General features: G+C 38.3%; 1 pseudogene; it reads right to left on the reverse strand.

The window, feature by feature from the left end:
• Positions 1–22380, reverse strand: LOC118803443 (annotated as a pseudogene).
• Between the last annotated feature and the right edge of the window lie 425 nt (positions 22381–22805).

The following is a 22805-nucleotide window of genomic DNA, read 5'->3' on the forward strand; positions in this document are numbered from 1 at the left end:
TTAGATACACATTAATTCATCATTACAAATCAAAACTATTACAAGGCAGACTTCAGGAACAAAACTGAACAGTGTCATTGGTGACAGTAAACTAACGAATGACAAACATCCCCAAAGAGTCACCTTTCAGCCAGTTCTACAGTGATGGAGATAACCAGTTCAAACACCTGTACCACTGGTCACTACCATGTCTGATACAACAGACTGGAAAAGGGTATATACAAGTCCTTATCATGTCACAGTGCCTTTCTCAAGGAACAATCATTCTCCAAGCATTGCAAACACCATCAACAGTCCTTATAATCTCTGAGAAGAGTAAAGTTTTTCAATGAGTTGTAATCTGGCCTGTATGCGACTTTATGTCGGGTAGAACAGGCCATACTGAGGAGAGGTCATCGGTACCTCACTCAAATTGATTTCAGCAAGTTGTTGCAGTCTTCAGGGCTCATATCTGTTTCTTAGCAGCGTTAACATTAACTAGTTAACATGTAGGATTTAAAGAAGCAAAAGAGGGACTCGATTTAGCCAAGAACACTGTCAAATGTTTGTCAAATCTTCCATCATTGTAACAGAAACACTACATTACATTAGAAGCTAAACAACGTATTATTGAATATGGAACGTCTCAATTGTTTTCTCCATATTTTAACATTGTGAATAAAATATTTCTTTTTCACGCTCTTGTATCAGAAACAGCAAAGAACGCCGAAAGGTGGATTTCCCCTCTATCCGGATTTTATATATCAGGGCTGGAAAGACCGTTCCCTGCAGACTTTTACTTCCAGAATGTGTTATAGTTACACTCATTCCTGCTTATTTCCCCCACTGCTCTTAGGGCCCTTGTGTACTTTCATTACATAGGAACGCCTGAAACTCCTCTCACACTTTGAGCCGTGACATGGCTTCTTTCCTGTGTGAATGCGCTGGTGTGGTTCAAGAGAACTCAGGTTAGTAAAACTCCTCCCACACTCTGAGCAGTGATACGGCTTCTCTCCTGTGTGAATGCGATGGTGTCTTTTGAGAGAACTCAGGTAAGTAAAACTCATCCCACACTCTGAGCAGTGATACGGCTTCTCTCCTGTGTGAATGAGCTGGTGTGTTCTGAGAACACTCTGTCGAGCGAAACTCTTCCCACACTCTGAGCAGTGATACGGCTTCTCTCCTGTGTGAATGCGCTGGTGTATTTTGAGATCACTCTGTCTACTAAAACTCTTTCCACACTCTGAGCAGTGAAACGGTTTGTCTCCTGTGTGAATGCGCTGGTGTCTTTTGAGATTACTCTGTCGAGTACAACTTCTCCCACACTCTGAGCAGTGATATAGCTTCTCTCCTGTGTGAATCTGCTGGTGTATTTTGAGTTTCCTCTGTTGAATAAAACTCATCCCACACTCTGAGCAGCGATACAGCTTCTCTCCTGTGTGAATGCGCTGGTGTCGTTGGAGAGTAGTCTGTTGAGTAAAACTCCTTCCACACTCTGAGCAGTAGTGTTTTCTCTTCTTACTGCATTTCTGTGCTTGTCTGTGAGACGTGTTCATGTGGAGGGTGCTACGTGATGTTTGCTGAGTACCAGAACATCTTCTGGATGCCATGTTCTTACATTAAACCGTTTCAGCAGCTTAACATCCCTCTTGGTGGAATGTGCTGATGTGTTTACGGAAGCACGTTTTAGCTGGGTAGGAAAGTTCAGAAGACGACTTGAAACAGGACATCAGGCATTTCTGGAAGAAGACAAAAAGAACTTCAACATGCAATGCAACAAAAGTAGTCTGCTCCAAATCATGAATGCTCCACTTACATCAACTGGAAGAAAGTGTGAAGAAAGAATAACCTTCCATCTGATGTGGAAAAGCCATTCGTCTTATCATTCAAACTCTTCATATGGACATATAGGCCACTTAAGTCATCATGCTAATACTGGAAATTCGAGAGCTAAGATGGATTCTCCACAGCAACAATGACTGTGATTATTTGAAAACTGCCACCATCACATCTTGTGGATAATTAAATGATTCCACCGAATCCTACAGGATTCTCTGCTTTACAAGGTCTCGGAAAAGCCAACATATGAATTTTGCTACATGTTTTTTTGGTAACGTCTCAAAGCTTATTTGACTCATTATGTCTTAATCCAAACTATGTATGGACAATTTTATACAGACAAATACATTTTGTGATCCTTCAAACACTTCAGAGCCATGAGCTCATCTAAACAGCTGAGTGAGGATCTGAATCTGAGGATGAATGGGTCTTACAAAGCAAGGGGAGAATATAAAATATATATGAAAACTTCCTGCTTATAACTTTTCATTTTCTGAAATGACATTAAGAAATCTAAGTTAAAAACAACTTTTCAAGTCAATGTAAGATGTGAAAGACCAAGAAATATCTGTGAAAAACTGCATTTAGACTGGCCAGCTATGCAAAGCAAAACCCTCACCACTACCAAAGACCTGCAGGAAGATTTGGCTGGCATGGGAACAGTAGGAAAAAATAGGAACACGGTTGGGCCAAACACTTTGAAAAAGTAACACTGGTACAATACTGAAAACACATCCTAAATGCATTCCAATACAATAGATAAAAAAGTAACATGTTCAGACTACATTTATAATACATCTTGCTAAAGCAAATGGATTTTTTTTTACTGAATTCAAACTGTTTTTGATTGTGACTAGTTGGCAGTTTTCTTCATGTAATTATTTTCTTAATATATTTACTGAAAAATTCCTAATCATCTAAACAGAAATTGTAACTTGTTTCTCTGTTTCTCTTTCTGCTTCAGTCCACTTTTCCTCCCATAATCCTGAGAAGTCCAGTAGAACAATACTAAACGTATTACTTGCAAACACATCCACAAGTAACACGAGATTAATAACAGATCACATTGATTTATCAGTCTACTCAGGCTTTAGCAGAGCTCAGTAACGCCGAGATTAATAACTGATCATCACATTGATTTATCAGTCTACTCAGGCTTTAGCAGAGCTCAGTAACACTGAGATTAATGACTGATCACATTGATTTATCAGTCTACTCAGGCTCCCCTGCCCTCCACCCCTACCCTGGTTCTCTCAGTTCTGCTCTCTACTCATCTCGCCGTTAACAGGCTGTTCAGCAGACGGAAGGTGAGCACTGCATTCTGGTTATATTTACATTTTGCACAGCGTCCCAACTTTTCTGGGAACGGGGCTGTAAAACAAAACATGAAGTGTCGTACAGATTCCTACCTTCAGTAGTTCAGCTCTGGTTTCTGGTCCTGAGCGCGTGGACTGCTGACCACAACACCATCTTCTGCTTCTCCACTTTAGTGGAGTTGGAGGATTTCGGAGTAACACAATTAGCGCCACCACCTGGCCTGAAGCGGCTTCACCAAAGTCCGTATAGGAGGGTCCGTTCATTCACCTTCCAATCCCGCCCCGCAGTCACTGTCAGCCGTACAAGGACAGAGTCATCCACTGAATTCGGTTTTGTTTGGCAGAGTAAATCACACCGTCAAGGAAACAGTTTGGTTACGTGTAATAAAGATGGGAGACTCGACGTGATCGATTTTGACTGTACTGAAACGAACAGCTGGAGACAAATCTGAATAAATAAGATCTGCTTTCCAGCCAACTTCTGGAACAAGCTTTGTGATTCTTGGTTTGTCTCTGAGCTTCTGTTCTTTTGTGTGCTAATGTTATCAAGTCAGCTCCTTCATATTCAAACAAACTTTAAAGACAAGTCCTTTATGTGTATGACTGTCTGCTCCATTGTCAGTTTGAACACATAAAGCAGATCTTATCAACCTTTAACTTATAAAACAATGTGCAAAAAGAGGTCATGCCATATTGAACATGTTGCTGTAATAATGTAGAAATACTGACTGATATGCTGACATTATCCAAGATGTGGTGAGGAAACAGCAGTTTGTTCTAGAACAATATGAAGAGCTTCCTGAGAGCTGTGTTTGTCTGGGTGGGGCTAGATTAGGAGCTGGTAGGAGTGTCTATGGTGGGTGTTTGAGGTCTGTTTAGTGGGGGCTGTAGTGTGTGAGAGCCATTCAAGAGCTTGAAGATTCTGAGTATATTTTGATTCTGAGGTCCGGATTCACTTTAATTTTCGAGCAGGTCTTATCTGTGCTCACAGAACAGGTGCATTAACTGTAGCATGTGTAGTTATTCAGATCTGCTCACATGCAGAAAGTTTTACAACAAGATACAGATATTAGACCTGAATGCTCTGTTCACTCAGTGTAGACTGCAGCCCTCCTGCCTTCCTTAACATGCTTTCCTTCAGACTAGGAATACATTTGAAGATGATGTTACTTTATAGTGCAGACATGCTTAAGTACATCAATATTACACATTAAATATATAACAGAATACAGAAAGTACATTTTACATATAGATATATTGCATATATTTTATGGGAGTAAAATACACTTATAATACACACACACACATATATATATATATATATATATATATATATATATATATATATATATATTACTTTAACAAAAGCATATTTAACAGACATTACCTTCTATTACTCAGAAGAATATTTTAAAGCAATAAAGCCTTTAAATATGCTTTAGTACATTTTAGTTTTGCACTACAAGGTAAACTAACTAGCAGTCAAATCTTGGTATCTGTACTCTCAAGAGTAGAACTTGTGTTTTACCAGTTACTTAAGTGAACAGAAAAGCATTTGTAGACCTAGATGATTTACTTCAACATAAAAAATAATTTAAGTATAAATGAGCTGTGTTTAGTTATTCCAAATATATAATCAGTTGTATATATAACTGTTTAAGAACACATAATTATATGATATACTTGTTAACTGTGTTATTTTATTTATTTATATTGAAATACAATATAAAATGTGCATAAGTTAAAGTACAATTCTATATGTGGCACTTAATTGCATAATTATATACATCTGTTAGTGTAGCAGTATGTATAAAATAAAAGTTATGTCTACAAATTACATAATTATGTCTACTGAAGTGCAACTTAAGTTGTCAAAAACTAAATTCAGTTCATTTCCAACCCTGTTTCTAAAAAAGTTGTAATGCTGTGCAAAATGTAAAAAAACTGTGTGAATCATTTAAACCCTATATTTAATTGAAAACAGTACACAGACAATGTATCAAATTTTGAAAAAGAAAAATTGTATAGTTTTTTGAAAGACATGTGCTTATTTTCAGATGCCAGCAACATGTTTCAAAAAAGTTGGGACCGGAGCATTTTACCGCTGTGTTGAATCATCTCTTCTTTTAGGTCTGGACTGCAGGCAGGTCAGTTTAGCACCTGGACTCTTTTAATACGGAGCAATGCTGTTAAAATACATGCAGAATGTGGTTTGACATTGTCTTTCTGAAATAATCAAGGCCTTCCCTGAAAAGGACGTCGTCTGGATGGCAGCATATGTTGTCAAAACCGATATATATCCTTCAGCATCAGTGGTGTCTTCACAGATGTGTAACTCACCCATACCATGTGCACTAATGCACATTTCTGGATTGCTGACATTTGATATGCTGATTTTGTACTATTTTCAATTAAATATAATGATTAAATGATATGTCTTATTTTTTCATTTATATTTTGCACAGCATCCCAACTTTTTTTGTAAATGAGGTTGAGTATTTAATAGTAGCTTAATTACAGTGTAAATATACAAATTATCCCAAAATATTGGACAGTACAATATTACTGAAAACATTGCAAGTTTTGAACAGTAATGTTTTTAAGAGATTTGCTCTGCTTCAGGGTTTTGCATTTTAACTGCTTCTTCTACAGTTCTCCACCTCCCTGAGAAAGCATCTGAACTGAAATAAACAGTTACTCCCGCCAGCTGAGAGCAGCGCCAGAATGTCCTAAATCCTAAAAAAGGGGGTTAATGGAGAAATAGTATCACTAATTAAAATGAGTAAATATAGAAGTACACAAAAGCCCAATAAATACTGTAGTATTTGTACTGTAGTAAGCTACATTTACTTCATGCTTCATTTGGTTGATACCATTAAGCAGCTTAGTCTACATACATACATACATACATTATCTAAACCGCTTATCCTCCTGGGTCGCGGTGGGGTGCCCGGAGCCTATCCCAGGTGTCATTGGGCGGAAGGCAGGATACACCCTGGACAGGTCACCAGTCCATCGCAGGGCCAGCTTAGTCTAGCCCTTCTTTAAAAAAACATATTTAATTAAAGTTTTTAAATTAAGTTAGAGTTAAAATATCTTGCAGAGCTGCAACTGCACACTGTACAAGGGCAAAGAGAGACAGAAAAACAGAGAGAGAGAGAGCTAAACCACAACATTCACCACTGCAGCTCTTTATTAAGTGAGCCCTTCTTACCTTTCTACAGAATAAACACAAACATATACATTTCCTTTAAAATATAACAGACTTAACATATTCACTGTGTATAATCAACAAACCTCACTTTCTGTATTACTGTATAAATCATCTGAACCACCATCCTTGTTCATACAAATGTTCATATCATCTGTAATATACTGTAAATAACTTTCTCAGACTCTACACATCATATCCACATATTACATATTCACAATCAACACTTTATCTCCTTTCATATTAGTTGTTTTACACTTAGTCTCTTTTTCTTCATTGTATTTTTACTTTTTTGGTAATATTTCTTATAATCCATGCACTTGTTTGGTCTATTTAATATGTTTCATGTGTGTGGTCACTGTGACGGATTCCTTGTGTAACACATTTACTGAAGTAATGTGATTCTGATTCTGAATTAGATGACATTATGGAACAACAAAAAAACAGCCTGAACATATTACTTTATATAGTGTGGTGGAATCCTTAGTACGGATGTAGTCAGTGCCAGTTTTGCTTAAGCGAACTGAGAAGACCTGGTCTTGTTGGATCTCAGAAGCTAAATCAAGTAAAAGCCTATGTAATGTTGAGTAATTTACCACAGCTTGACAATGATGTTGGAAAAAAATTGTACAAATGTATCAAAAACACCCATTCATAATTCAGGTGATGCAGCAAATCCCAAAAACCAAACCAGAAAACCAGGTAGTGGATTTCAAAATAACAGTTTCTAAAATTTAACAGGATATTTCATGTTTGCAGGACCATAAAGAAAACATTAAAAGAAAAAAATGCAAGAAAATAACCTCAACAGGTTCACACATTCACAAAAACACACATAACCTCACACGCAAAGGCTTAAAAACAAAAGCTTAAAGAAAGAAACCCCAAAGCAACCACAGCTGTCCCACCTTCCCCAAATATACATCAGACAATCTAAATATACAACTGGATACACATTGATTCATCATCACAAATCAAAACTATTACTATGCAGACTTGGATTGGTTCAGAAACAAAACTGAACACAGTATAACTGCTGTGTCAACTAACGAATGACAAACATCCCCAAAGAGTCACCTTTCAGCCAGTTCTACAGTGATGGAGATAACCAGTTTAAACACCTGTACCAGTTCAAACTCCTGATACAACAGACTGGAAAAGGGTATAAACAAGTCCTTATCATGTCACAGTGCCTTTCTCAAGGAACAATCATTCTCCAAGCATTGCAAACACCATCAATAGTCCTTATAATCTCTGAGAAGAGTAAAGAAAAGTTTTGAATGAGTTGTAATCTGGCCTGTATGTGGCTTTATGCCATGTTTAACAGCCATACTGGGGAGAGGTCACTGGTACCTCACTCAAATTGATGTCAGCAAACTGTTGCAGTCTTCAGGGCTCATATCTGTTTCTTAGCAGCAGTAACATTAACTAGTTAACAAGTAGGAATCAAAGAAGCAAAAGAGGGACTCAATTTAGCCAAGAACACTGTCAAATGTTTGTCAAATCTTCCATCATTGTAACAGAAACACTACATTACATTAGAAGGTAAACAACGTATTATTGAATATGGAACGTCTCAATTGTTTTCTCCATATTTTAACATTGTGAATAAAATATTTCTTTTCATGCTCTTGTATCAGAAACAGCAAAGAACGCCGAAAGGTGGATTTCCCCTCTACCCAGATTTTATATATCAGGGCTGGAAAGACCGTTCCCTGCAGACTTTTACTTCCAGAATGTGTTATAGCTACACTCATTCCTGCTTACTTCCCCCACTGCTCTTAGGGCCCTTGTGTACTTTCATAACATAGGAACGCCTGAAACTCCTCTCACACTTTGAGCCGTGATACGGCTTCTTTCCTGTGTGAATGCGCTGGTGTGGTTCGAGAGAACTCAGGTTAGTAAAACTCATCCCACACTCTGAGCAGTGATACGGCTTCTCTCCTGTGTGAATGCGCTGGTGTCTTTTGAGAGAACTCAGGTAAGTAAAACTCCTCCCACACTCTGAGCAGTGATACGGCTTCTCTCCTGTGTGAGTGCGCTGGTGTCTTTTGAGAACACTCTGTCGAGTAAAACATTTCCCACACTCTGAGCACTCATACGGCTTCTCTCCCGTGTGAATGAGCTGGTGTGTTCTGAGATGACTCAGTTGTTTAAAACTGTTTCCACACTCTGAGCAGTAATATGGTTCAATGCCTGTGTGAATAAGCTGGTGACGTTCGAGAGAACTCTGTCTACCAAAACTCTTTCCCACACTCTGAGCAGTGATACGGCTTCTCTCCTGTGTGAATGCGCTGGTGTATTTTGAGATCACTCTGGGTACTAAAACTCTTTCCACACTCTGAGCAGTGAAACGGTTTCTCTCCTGTGTGAATGCGCTGGTGTCTTTTGAGATTACTCTGTCGAGTACAACTTCTCCCACACTCTGAGCAGTGATACGGTTTCTCTCCTGTGTGAATCTGCTGGTGTATTTTGAGTTTCCTCTGTTGAATAAAACTCTTCCCACACTCTGAGCAGCGATACAGCTTCTCTCCTGTGTGAATGCGCTGGTGTCGTTGGAGAGTAGTCTGTTGAGTAAAACTCCTTCCACACTCTGAGCAGTAGTGTTTTCTCTTCTTACTGCATTTCTGTGCTTGTCTGTGAGACGTGTTCATGTGGAGGGTGCTACGTGATGTTTGCTGAGTACCAGAACATCTTCTGGATGCCATGTTCTTACATTAAACCGTTTCAGCAGCTTAACATCCCTCCTGGTGGAATGTGCTGATGTGTTTACAGAAGCACATTTTAGCTGGGTAGGAAAGTTCAGAAGACGACTTGAAACAGGACATCATGCATTTCTGGAAGAAGACAAAAAGAACTTCAACATGCAATGCAACAAAAGTAGTCTGCTCCAAATCATGAATGCTCCACTTACATCAACTGGAAGAAAGTGTGAAGAAAGAATAACCTTCCATCTGATGTGGAAAAGCCAATCGTCTTATCATTCAAACTCTTCATATGGACATATAGGCCACTTAAGTCATCATGCTAATACTGGAAATTCCAGAGCTAAGATGGGATTCTCCACAGCAACAATGACTGTGATTATTTGAAAACTGCCACCATCACATCTTGTGGATAATTAAATGATTCCACCGAATCCTACGGGATTCTCTGCTTTACAAGGTCTCGGAAAAGCCAAAATATGAATTTTGCTACATGTTTTTTTGGTAACGTCTCAAAGCTTATTTGTCTTAATCCAAACTATGTATGGACAATTTTATACAGACAAATACATTTTGTGATCCTTCAAACACTTCAGAGCCATGAGCTCATCTAAACAGCTGAGTGAGGATCTGAATCTGAGGATAAATGGCTCTTACAAAGCAAGGGGAGAATATAAAATATATACAAAAACTTCCTGCTTATAACTTTTCATTTTCTGAAATGACCTTAAGAAATCTAAGTTAAAAACAACTTTTCAAGTCAATGTAAGATGTGAAAGACCAAGAAATATCTGTAAAATGCAAAGCAAAACCCTCACCACTACCAAAGACCTGCAGGAAGATTTGGCTGGCATGGGAACAGTGAGGCGCTAACCTACTGCACAGTATTGTTGCACAAACATTATGTACATGTAAAGATTATCAGAACGTGGTCTTAACTGTGATCTCATCATAAATGTCAATGGCTGTAGTATGCACACAACTCTTAGATAAACCAGAGGCATTTTGGAATCAAGTGTTGTGGTGTAATGAAACAAATACTGAGCTTTTTGGCTCTAATCACTATTGACTGAGTGTCCAAATATTTGCAGACACCACATTTTTAGTTTCTTTTTTTTCTTTCACCCTCAAAATATATCGAATTCAGCAAATAAATGGTAACACTGAGATTAATGACTGATCACACTGATTTATCAGTCTACTGAGCTCTGCTCAAGCCTGAGTAACACTGAGATTAATAACTGATCACCACATTGATTTATCAGTCTACTCAGGCTTTAGCAGAGCTCAGTAACACAGATTAATAACTGATCATCACATTGATTTATCAGTCTACTCAGGCTTTAGCAGAGCTCAGTAACACTGAGATTAATAACTGATCATCACATTGATTTATCAGTCTACTCAGGCTTTAGCAGAGCTCAGTAACACTGAGATTAATGACTGATCACATTGATTTATCAGTCTACTCAGGCTTTAGCAGAGCTCAGTAACACTGAGATTAATGACTGATCACATTGATTTATCAGTCTACTCAGGCTCCCCTGCCCTCCACCCCTACCCTGGTTCTCTCAGTTCTGCTCTCTACTCATCTCGCCGTTAACAGGCTGTTCAGCAGACGGAAGGTGAGCACTGCATTCTGGTTATATTTACATTTTGCACAGCGTCCCAACTTTTCTGGGAACGGGGCTGTAAAACAAAACATGAAGTGTCGTACAGATTCCTACCTTCAGTAGTTCAGCTCTGGTTTCTGGTCCTGAGCGCGTGGACTGCTGACCACAACACCATCTTCTGCTTCTCCACTTTAGTGGAGTTGGAGGATTTCGGAGTAACACAATTATCGCCACCACCTGGCCTGAAGCGGCTTCACCAAAGTCCGTATAGGAGGGTCCGTTCATTCACCTTCCAATCCCGCCCCGCAGTCACTGTCAGCCGTACAAGGACAGAGTCATCCACTGAATTCGGTTTTGTTTGGCAGAGTAAATCACACCGTCAAGGAAACAGTTTGGTTACGTGTAATAAAGATGGGAGACTCGACGTGATCGATTTTGACTGTACTGAAACGAACAGCTGGAGACAAATCTGAATAAATAAGATCTGCTTTCCAGCCAACTTCTGGAACAAGCTTTGTGATTCTTGGTTTGTCTCTGAGCTTCTGTTCTTTTGTGTGCTAATGTTATCAAGTCAGCTCCTTCATATTCAAACAAACTTTAAAGACAAGTCCTTTATGTGTATGACTGTCTGCTCCATTGTCAGTTTGAACACATAAAGCAGATCTTATCAACCTTTAACTTATAAAACAATGTGCAAAAAGAGGTCATGCCATATTGAACATGTTGCTGTAATAATGTAGAAATAGTCACTGATATGCTGACATTATCCAAGATGCATAGAACTGTTTGTACAAATGTGGTGAGGAAACAGCAGTTTGTTCTAGAACAATATGAAGAGCTTCCAGAGAGCTGTGAATGTCTGGGTGGGGGTTGGTGGTCAGTGGCTGGTAGATTAGGAGCTGGTAGGAGTGTCTATGGTGGGTGTTTGAGGTCTGTTTAGTGGGGGCTGTAGTGTGTGAGAGCCATTCAGGAGCTTGAAGATTTTGAGTAGATTTTGATTCTGAGGTCAGGATTCACTTTAATTTCCGAGCAGGTCTTATCTGTGCTCACAGAACAGGTGCATTAACTGTAGCATGTGTAGTTATTCAGATCTGCTCACATGCAGAAAGTTTTAGCCTTAAAATATACTTTTGTACATTTTAGTTTTGCACTACAAGGTAAACTAACTAGCAGTCAAATCTTGGTATCTGTACACTCAGTGTAGAACTTGTGTTTTACCAGTTACTTAAGTGAACAGAAATGCATTTGCAGACCTAGATGATTTACTTCAACATTAAAAATAATTTAAGTATAAATGAGTTATGTTTAGTTATTCCAGTAATATATTCAATTGTATATGTAACTGTTTATGAACACATACTTATATGATATACTTGTTAACTGTTATTTTATTTATTTATATTGAAATACAATATAAAATGTGCATAAGTACAATTCTATATGTGGCCCTTAATTGCATAATTATATACATCCGTTAGTGTAGCAGTATGTTCAAAATAAAAGTTATGTCTACAAATTACATAATTATGTCTACTGAAGTGCAACTTAAGTTGTGTGAAAAACTAAATTCAGTTCATTTCCAACCCTGTTTCTAAAAAAGTTGTAATGCTGTGCAAAATGTAAAAAAAAAATATGTGCAAAATTATTTAAACACTATATTTAATTGAAAACAGTACACAGACAATGTATAAAATTTTGAAAAAGAAAAATTGTATATTTTTTTGAAAGACGTGCTTATTTTCAGATTGATGTCAGCAACATGTTTCAAAAAAGTTGGGACCGGAGCATTTTTACCACTGTGTTGCATCATTTCTTCTTTTACAGCAAACAGTTATTCCCGTGATCTTAGAGCAGCGCCAGAATGTCCTAAATCCTAAAAAAAAGGGGGTTAATGGAGAAATAGTATCACTATTTAAAATGAGTGAATATAGAAGTACACAAAAGCCCAATAAATACTGTAGTATTTATACTGTAGTAAGCTATATTTACTTCATGTTTCATTTGGTTGATAGGCAACCATTAAACAGCTCAGTCTAGCCCTCCTTAAAAAAAAAACATATTTAATTAAAGTTTTTAAATTAAGTTAGAGTTAAAATATCTTGCAGAGCTGCAACTGCACACTGTACAAGGACAAAGACAGACAGAAAAACAGAGAGAGAGAGAGCTAGATCACTACATTCACCACTGCAGCTCTTTATTAAGTGAGCCCTTCTTACCTTTCTACAGAATAAATACAAACATACAAATTTCCTTTAAACTATAACAGATTGCTGGGTAGGAAAGTTCAGAAGACGACTTGAAACAGGACATCATGCATTTCTGGAAGAAGACAAAAAGAACATCAACATGCAATGCAACAAAAGTAGTCTGCTCTAAATCATGAATGCTCCATTGGCATCAACTGGAAGAAAGTGTGAAAAAAGAATAACCTTCCATCTGATGTGGAAAAGCCAATCACCTAATTACTCAAACTCTTCACACAGACATATAGGCCACTTAAGTCATCATGCTAATACTGGAAATTCCAGGGCTAAGATGGATTCTCCACAGCAAAAATGACTGTGATTATTTGAAGACTGCCACCACAACAGTTAAAACATAACATGAAATATAACATGATCATATAGTACCAGTCAAAAGCTTGGACACATCTTCTCATTCAGGGTTTTTTCTATTATTATTCTCTACATTGTAGATTAATGTGAAGACCATCAAAACTATGAATTATGTGTTAAACAAACCAGAATATGTTTTATACCATATTTTATTCAAAGTAGCCATCTTTGGCTTTGATAACAACCTTGCACACTCTTGACATTCTCTCATTCTGCTCCATGATGTAGTCATCTGGAATGGTTTTAATTAACATTAACAATTTATTTAGCAGGCGCCATGCGCTCAGTAATCCAATCATAATTGGATTTTTGCAGTTACCTGTTCAATGGCCATGTAAACAGCAAATTCTGATTTGTCCAAAGGTGTATGCTTTTTGGGAGGAGGTTGTTGATTCCATCTCTTCTCTGATATAAGACATACTTACCCATGGTCCCTGAACTTCATTTACTGAATGATAACACCAAGTTCCCCATTACGGAAAGTTCCCGGAAGATATGGCTGGCTGGCTTGGCAGCAGCAAAAAAAGTCATTGTCTAGCACTGGCTACCCCATAACCTGTCTATTCGTCATTGGCTCCATACTAGATATTCTATATCTGGAACTGTCATCTGCAAGAATTGGCAATGCTGGCTCTGGAACTCTTAATACATGGATTCACGGAATTTCTAAAGTCAGGACCCTTGTGCTTGCTTAACTATATGCTGTGTTTAAGTTGTGAATGATGCAATTCTCCCGTGTCCTATGTTGTAGCTATGTTTGTTTGTGTATGTGTGTTTTTTTGTTTTTTTTCTCATCTCTTGTATGTCCCATGTGTGTGGGTCGGGGCTGGCATGGGGGGTTGTTCTTTAAATGGAAAATAATAAAAAATGAAACACAAAAAAAAAAAGCATTTATCAACTACGATTTTGCTCAAATGCTCCATATCAACCCATTCATTTTGGACTCACTTGGGAGCGCCCTCTAGCGTTTGAGAGTGGTACTTCTCTCTACAAGTTCTCTGGTGTGGCCTATTGACCACAACACAATCTTCTTCTTCTCCACTTCAGTGCAGTTGGAGAAAGTGAGCCTTGCCTAAAGCAGCTTTGGTTGATCATCTTTTCCTAGTTGGGTTTGGCAAACATGGAGCATTTGTTTCTGATTTATTTATGATTTATATTATATACATGTAACCTGTCAGTTAATTTATTGTGGTAATAATGCTCTTATCTAGTGGATTAAAATGCTGTTTTTTTGGCTTTACAGCCAACTTCTGTAAGCTTTGTGATTCTTGGTTTATCTCATGAGCTTCTGTTCTTTTGTGTTCTAATATTATCAAGTCACCTCCTTCATTTTCATACAAACTGTAAAGCTGACGTCCTTTATGTGCATGGCTGTCTGCTCTATTGTCAGGCTGAACACATAAAGCAGATCTTCTCAATCATTCACTAATAAAACAATGTGCAAAAACATGCCATATTGATTGTGTAGCTGTAATTAATAAAAAACAAATAGAGACCGATATGCTGACGTTATCCTTATCCAGCAGTAACGATTCAACTCATTAACTGATTAAAAGCTGGACTGTGAATGTTAAAAGAGGGAAAGCACAAAAATACACAGAGCATGTAGTCTCCAGGACTGAGGTTGGAAACATGAACTAGGCCATCGAGTTCCTGAATGGCTCTCACAGATTACACCCCCCTCTAAACAGACCTCTAAACACCCACCATAGACACTCCTACCTGCTCTTTATCTACCAGCCATTGACCACCACCCAGACATTCACAGCTCTCTGGAAGCTCTTCATATTATTCTAAACTGCTGTTTTCTCACCACATTTGCACAAATAGTTCTACCCATCTAGCATAATGTCAGCATATCAATCACTATTTCTATATTAATTAAAGCTACATGTTCAATATGGCATGACCTGTCTTTACACATTGTTTTATTCGTAAATCGTTGATAAGATCTGCTTCATGTGTTCAGACTGAGAATGGAGCAGATAGTCATGCACATAAAGGACTCATCTTTACAGTTTGTTATAAAATGGAGTGACTTGATAACATTATCACATACAAAGAAAGGAAAAACAGGAAGCACATGGTTTAACCTGAGAATCATTAAATTTCAATCTAAAAGACATGTTTGATGTCTTTGGAACTAACTTGCCAAATAAATCTGAATCAAACTGCTCTATGTTTGCCAAACCCAACTATGAAAACATTATCAACCAAATATTCTAACCCAACAGCTCACATTACACAAGGCTGAAATTAGCTACTTATCTGCAGTTTCCAATTTGTCTGGCTCCTTATTCCTGGAGTCTTATTCTCTGGCTGACGTTGCTGTTTATTCACAGCTTTTGATTCAGTGAAGTTGCAGCAATGGTGCACAACCTCTGCATGTAGTACAACAACTACTGCATATTTACTTTAAATTACATACAATATTGAGGTTAACTATGAATGGTGCAGCTAGATGCAAGTGAGGATGCACAATATATATGGAATATTTATATAAGGCAATATCTGCTTTATATTATTTTTTCCATTTTGAATTTGAATAGCATTTAATGCAGATCACATACAACACAACAATCAACTGTATAAGGTGCAGCTAGACTTCAAAAATGATACACAACCTCTGGATTTTCCAATTTGGGTTTCAGTAGCATTTAAGCCGCATTTGATAAAACACTAAAAACAACTGTTTACGGTGTGTGTGTGTATATATATACACACACACACACACACACATACATATATATATATATATATATATATATATATATAATTTTGAAGTAAAATAGTATTTCAGCCTCATTACGTACAACAATCTAATCAACTGTGTACAGTGTTGCTAGTTGGCAGCGATGATGCACTACTTCTATATATTTTTTTCTGTTTTTAAAATTAAGTAGCATTTTTGCTGCATTACATGCAACACTCAAAACACCTGTGTATGGGGCAGCTAGATTTCATCAATCATACACAACACTTGGATTTTGGATGCAATGCAATAACTGCATTATATAAATTTTTATGTATTTTAATTTCAGTAATATTTCAGCCAAAAACAATTGTGTACAGTGCAGCTAGGTTTCAGTTAAATAGCATTTCAACCACATTACACACAACACAAAAAAAAGGCAACAACCACGATGGTATGCGGGCGCATTAGTGCACATGGCATGGGTGACTTGCACATCTGTGAAGGCACCATTAATGCTGAACGATATATATATATTTTGACAATATATGCTGACATTTAGAATATGTTTTCAGCTAAGGCTTTGCTTATTTCAGCAAGACGATGCCAACTTCACTGCTGCAGTCTTCAGGGTCACATCTCTGTTATTACAAACCTCACCAAGAACACTCTGAACACACAGCACAGAAAACATCTCTTAAGCCCTCCTTAGACAGGATAAGTTTTATATGGGGAGGTGTGTAATGATTACTGGCGTTTATTAATGTTAGTCCCATCCGAATGTGCAATGTCAGTCATTTTTACTGAATGCACGCTCCCACATCAGTAAAGATTCCACCACCTTTTTACCTTCTGTAAAATGAGCCATAAAAATAACCTCAGATTATAATAATCCTGTGCAATATCAACAGTATCATATCTTATCAAATCATATTAATATCATATCTAGTATGGAGACTTAAAGAAGTGCTTACTTGTGTTCTCTCAATAAGTTGAAGTCAACTTCTTTTTTGAATTTTCCTATTCCACCTTAAATAACGTGGCAGTTATTATTATTATTATGCCTAAGGCACCAGAAAGTAACTGCTAGGACAATAAAATTCATACATGCAACTGCCGAATACAAAGCTGGCTTGTTTTTCTCTGCTGAAATCAGGCCAATATGTTACATTACTGTCCTGTCTCACATGAACAACTCTTTTTTTTTAATTGCTATGATTACAAGGAAAAAAAAAAGATTTTATGCACTGAAGTTGACAGCTGTGAATTCCCAATTGGATGGCAATGCTAATAATGTACTGAATGCAGACAGAAAGGTAAATGGTTATCGTAAAGGAAATAACAGCTAATTTGAATCTTTTAATATTTTATTAAAAGACAGTGAGGGCAGCGCATGTAGCAATTAGCCGCTCCCATCTCTGTCATCAATACCAAGAATTTTTATTCGGTGTGAATTGCTCATACTAATCCGGTCCAAAAACAGCTTTAGAGGTTACATGGGAAGACAAAGCGGCACTTTCTTTGCAACAAGCATTAACTAGTTAACATGATGGTAACAAAAGAGGAAAAAGAAAGAATAAAGGAGCCAAGCACACTATCAAATGTTTGCCAAAACTTCCATCATATTAGCTATTATACTAGCTATACAGTTCTGCATCAGCTTAGATGCACTAAATTAGAAAGGAAAAACTCATTGTTGAGAGTGAAGGTTCAATTATTTAACAATAGGAGGTCTAACTCTGAAAAAAGTTGGGGCTGGAACCACCATTTCCAGCATACTTGTACTCTTTAAATGTGTTAATGTTTCATTACTGCTCATCTCCACCTCTGTTCTTAGTGCACTTGTGTCTCTTCACAGTATTTGATTGCCTGAAACTCCTCCCACACTCTGAGCAGTAATACGGCTTCTCTCCTGTGTGAATGCGCTGGTGTGTCTTGAGATTACTCTGTACAGTAAAACTCAACCCACAGTCTGAGCAGAGATACGGCTTCTCTCCTGTGTGAATGAGCTGATGTTCTCTGAGATTAGCCTGTCGATTGAAACTCTTCCCGCACTCTGAGCAGAGATACGGCTTCTCTCCTGTGTGAATCAACAGGTGTTGATCCAGATGACCCTGTTCAGTAAAATTCTTCCCACACTCTGAGCAGTAATACGGCTTCTCTCCTGTGTGAATGCGCTGGTGTTTTCGGAGAGTATTTTGTACACTAAAACTCTTCCCACACTCTGAGCAGTGATACGGCTTCTCTCCTGTGTGAATGCGCTGATGTTCCCTGAGATTAGCCTGTCGATTGAAACTCTTCCCACACTCTGAGCAGAGATACGGCTTCTCTCCTGTGTGAATCAACTGGTGTGATGTAAGATTACCACTATGAGTAAAACTCTTCCCACACTCTGAGCAGCGATACGGCTTCTCTCCTGTGTGAATGCGCTGGTGTCGTCTGAGATTACTCTGTTCAGTAAAACTCTTTCCACAGTCCAAACAGTAAAGCTTTTTCTCCGTGCTGTGTTTCCATTTTCGTTTGCGAGATGTGTTCATGTGGGAGGTACCAGATGACGTTTGCTGAGTATCAGAACTTCTTGTTGAAGCCATATTCTTATACATCACCTGTTTCAGCAGCTAAACATTCCTCCTGGTGGAAAATCCTGACATTTAAGCTGGGAAGGAAAGTGCAAGAGAAGACTTGAAACAGGACATCATTCGTTTCTGGAAGAAGAAAAAAAAGAAAATATAAACTCAACGTGCAATGCAACAAAAGCAGTCTGCTCCAAATCATGAATGCTCCACTTACATCAACCAGCAGAAAGTATAAAGAAAGAATACAATTCTATCTGATGCGGGAAAAGCCAATCACCGAAACTATCTCTGAGAAAAACTGCTTAATTGGATTGGGTGATGTCTACCTAGTTGGCCTATGACGAAAATGGAGATTGACTTGGTGAGGCAAATGGTGGTGCTGTTAAGGTCCATTCAGATCAAGTACAATGTTTACCGACGTAAAAAACTGATGCTACTTTTAATGTAGTGGGACCTTCACATCAAGTCCAAAGCGGTTTTCTGCCTTAACCCTCTTTTTTTTCTTTTACGCACCTCGACTAAACTATGCATATACTGGGTGCATCCCATCCTACAAAAAAAGGACAACAATACACAAAGTTCCGCTGCCTATTACAAGAGCTGAAGCTGTATAATGGGTAATTCTGCAGGTATTTCCACATGTCCACATGAACTACGGTTATATACAGTCACTGTAACACACTCTGTCATTCATAGCCTTTCAGCTGTGGTCCAAGACATACGATCTTTACCCTACAAATGTCTGTGTTGCATGAGCTTTTGTGCCCTGCCACAGGCAAGATGAGCTGCTGTGCCACCAGCCTGATGCACAATTGTTTGGGCTGCAACCATGACAACAGAGCTCTGATTGATCAGCTTGGTTTTTAATACATCCATACAACGCAAAAAGCAGAGCAGACTCCGATTTAAAAAAATAACTTGGCGTCCAAGTCCGTACGTTTCAGACTTGTTAGCAAAGATGAGACTAATATACGTGTGTTTGTTTTCAAAACTTCATGCACGATTTTTAATTCACCATCTTATGTCACGTCTTATGTTCTTTCTTAAGGAACAATCTCTCTCTAAGCATCACAAAGAACAACAGTCTTTAAAGTCTCTGAAAACAATAATGGAAAGTTTCTTAATGAGTTGTAGTTTGGCCTGTATATGACTTCATGCCACGCATAAGTAGGCTATACTGAGGAGCGGTCAGTACATCACTCAGATACCTCAATGTGTAGGAACCAAAGGAGCAAACAAGGGACTGAAGAAGCTTAATGCACTGCAAAGTATTCTTCAAAACATCCATTATTGCAACCTAAACGCTTATTCAACCCCAATTGCAAATCAGTTAGCAAAATTTACAAACTTTTAGCTGTTTGCAATAAACCACACAAAAACAACTTAAATAGCTCAATGCAACTAATATGACAAGTGGTTTCTCCAAATTCAACACGAAATGCTACTTTTAATGACTACTGCAGTCTCAGAATTATTCAACCCATTGAACAGAGTCCCCTAGAAGAGCGCACATTTGCAAATCAAGCAGAAAACAGATCAAATACTTGGACTGGCTTGGGGGTGGAGGGGTGAGTTAACGGTGAAGTTTGATTGTATGTTAGAAATATGGCTATGGTTAGAAATAAGTCAAAAGAGTTGCCCAAAAAATTAAGAGACAGATACAAAGGAAAGCAAAGGCACTGTTCCTAGAGATACAATTGGAAGCATAATTTGCAAGTTCAAAGTTAAAGGAACATTAACACTACCTGGACATGGCAGAAAGAGGAAGCTATCACTGGCTGCCACCAGATTCCTGAGGAGACAGGTGATCAAAAACCCCAGAGTGACTGCAAAAGACCTGCAGCAAGATTTGGTGGCAGCAGACACTTCAGTTTGCACAGTAAGGCTCATACTACAGGCTGAAGGTCTCAATGCCCGAACTCCAAGATGTGCGCTTCTACTGACCCAATGATTCCCAACGATGACAATGATTCTAAGCATAGCTCCATCAAGGCTTGGTTTGAGAAGAAGTCCTGTAAGATTCTGGAGTGGCCATCACAGTCTCCTAACTTGAACCCCATAGAAAATCTTTGGGATTAGAAGAAGGTGGTTGCAGCTCACAAACCCAAGATTATTAGTGAACTGGAAGCCACTGTCCACAAGGAATGGGCTAAGATTCCTCAGAAAAGCTGCCAGAAGCTGGTGCCTGGCTATGCATCACATCATAACAGTAAAATGGTGCTCTACTAAATACTAAAGATGCTTGAAATGAAAGGGTTGAATAATTCTGAGAGTGTATTAATCATTAAAACTGGCATTTTGTGTTGAATTTGGAGAAACCATTTTTTACTTTTTGCTTATAAAGGAAGTATACACCGTAGGGAGAAACCTTCTCCCACAGAAACTACTTTTCTCAGCTAACTGAAACATTTCAGCCATTTTTCTCTGTAACAAGATGATGTAAGATGAAGAACAGAGTGGACGATCAGAGCAGGAGGTCTGGCATAAAGAAACGGGCTGTAACAGAGCATTTCAGACAGGGTGAATAGAGATGTACAGTATTTGAAAACTGACGTACTTCTGGAAAAATGAAGCATGTAAATCAATTCTAGTACATGACAGAAAATATGAACACTAAAAATGAGTACAATAGGTCCCCTTTAGGATGCTTGGGTATTTAAATGAGATGTCAACAAAGAGGAATTCCACCGATTTGTCAATTGGTCTGCACAATGAAATGATACAGTCATTTAGAGTGGTTTGATGTGAAATGGTTCAGAGAAACTGACAGACTGTTTACAGATTTCTTTACAGTGGTGATGATAAGAACCAGAGGACTGTCCAATCTTACCCACAAAGGGCTGGTGTGGCTGCAGGTTTTCTTTCCGACAAACAGAAATGTTAAAACATTTCCCTTTAAGTATTGCTACAGTGGGGCAGATGGGGAAGACAAAGCCAAGGATCTCAGAGAAATTGCCCATGATCTCCAACTAGAAATGATCAATATGAGGCCAAAGACAGAAGCGTGACAGTAATTGTCTGTTTAGACTGGGCAGTGTGTATGTATTAATGAGGCTAAATCACATTCAGTGCATTTAATGGGTTGTACGTTGGTTGGGTGAAGAGTTTTATATTGTATTAGCTGAAGCTGTGAATTGCTGGTCATAATGAATGTGTCACTGCATGTTTTTATCGGTTGAGCTCACACGATTATTTAATATCTGTAGTCCATTTTAATATAGTATCTGAACTCGAGATCTCTAAGTTTACTTATGTGTTCAAATTTTCTGAGGTTTAAGTTAGCCTAAAGTAGAGGTGAGGAGTGGGACAAAGTGTGAAAGTTTCTAATGATGATGTTTTTTTTTTTATAGTTCAAATTCTATAGCTTGGAATATGAAAGGAATGATACCAATTCAAAGTTAATGTCTAATTCTTTAATTAAACTATCTGCAGTGTCTAAAAATAGTTGGCCTGACTTACTGAGCTGACACAAGTTATCAGAGCTGCAGCTGTTCTGTTCTTCTCCTTATTTACCTCACTCCCTCATTCAGTACCGTTAGCCTCCTTTGTTATTTTGGCCTGTCTAAGCTTATAGAGACATAGACGTGACTCCTCAAGACGAGCTAACTAGCTTAGCAGTGTTTGTCTAAACAAGCAGGCTGTGAATCACAGCTCTACATAACACAGCTGACTAAATGTGCTGATTTAGTGCTCTTACTGTGCTGCTGTGGTCGGTTTCCAGCAGGAGAGGATCATCTGAAAGCTGTGCTGCATCAGTTTCAGCGCGCAGTCACTCCAATACGGATCAGACACCAACACGACCACCACGACTAGGCTTCCAGTTCGCCCTCTTCTCTCCAGCTTCCGATAAAATGGTGCTGCAGTTACACGCTGCCGCCTGTAGAGGGCAGACAAATCACACATGGAAATAAAATGCGGTGTGTTTGAAAAGTAATAGATCAAAATCCTGATGACTCTTTGTTCTCAAAACATCTAAAAAAATCTGACATCGGGGTTCAAAATACAATACAAAAAGAAATTCATTGTGGTCCTGTGAACAAAGCATGTGAGATGATAGAATGGGTGGGCAAACTGCATCCCTGCTTATTCAATTCAGTTCAATTACATTCAACTGTATTGTCAGGGTTGTACAGTATAATGAACCACTATAACAAAACACTGTCAGGACAGTGCAGTGTTTAAAAAATGAATATATTAAAGCAACAGTACAAAGACCGGCAAAAACATAAAGCCAGGTCAAAAACAAGAAATGCAGACTT

This window comes from Colossoma macropomum, unplaced genomic scaffold (assembly GCF_904425465.1).
Source record: "Colossoma macropomum unplaced genomic scaffold, Colossoma_macropomum, whole genome shotgun sequence".
NCBI classification, from domain to species: domain Eukaryota; kingdom Metazoa; phylum Chordata; class Actinopteri; order Characiformes; family Serrasalmidae; genus Colossoma; species Colossoma macropomum.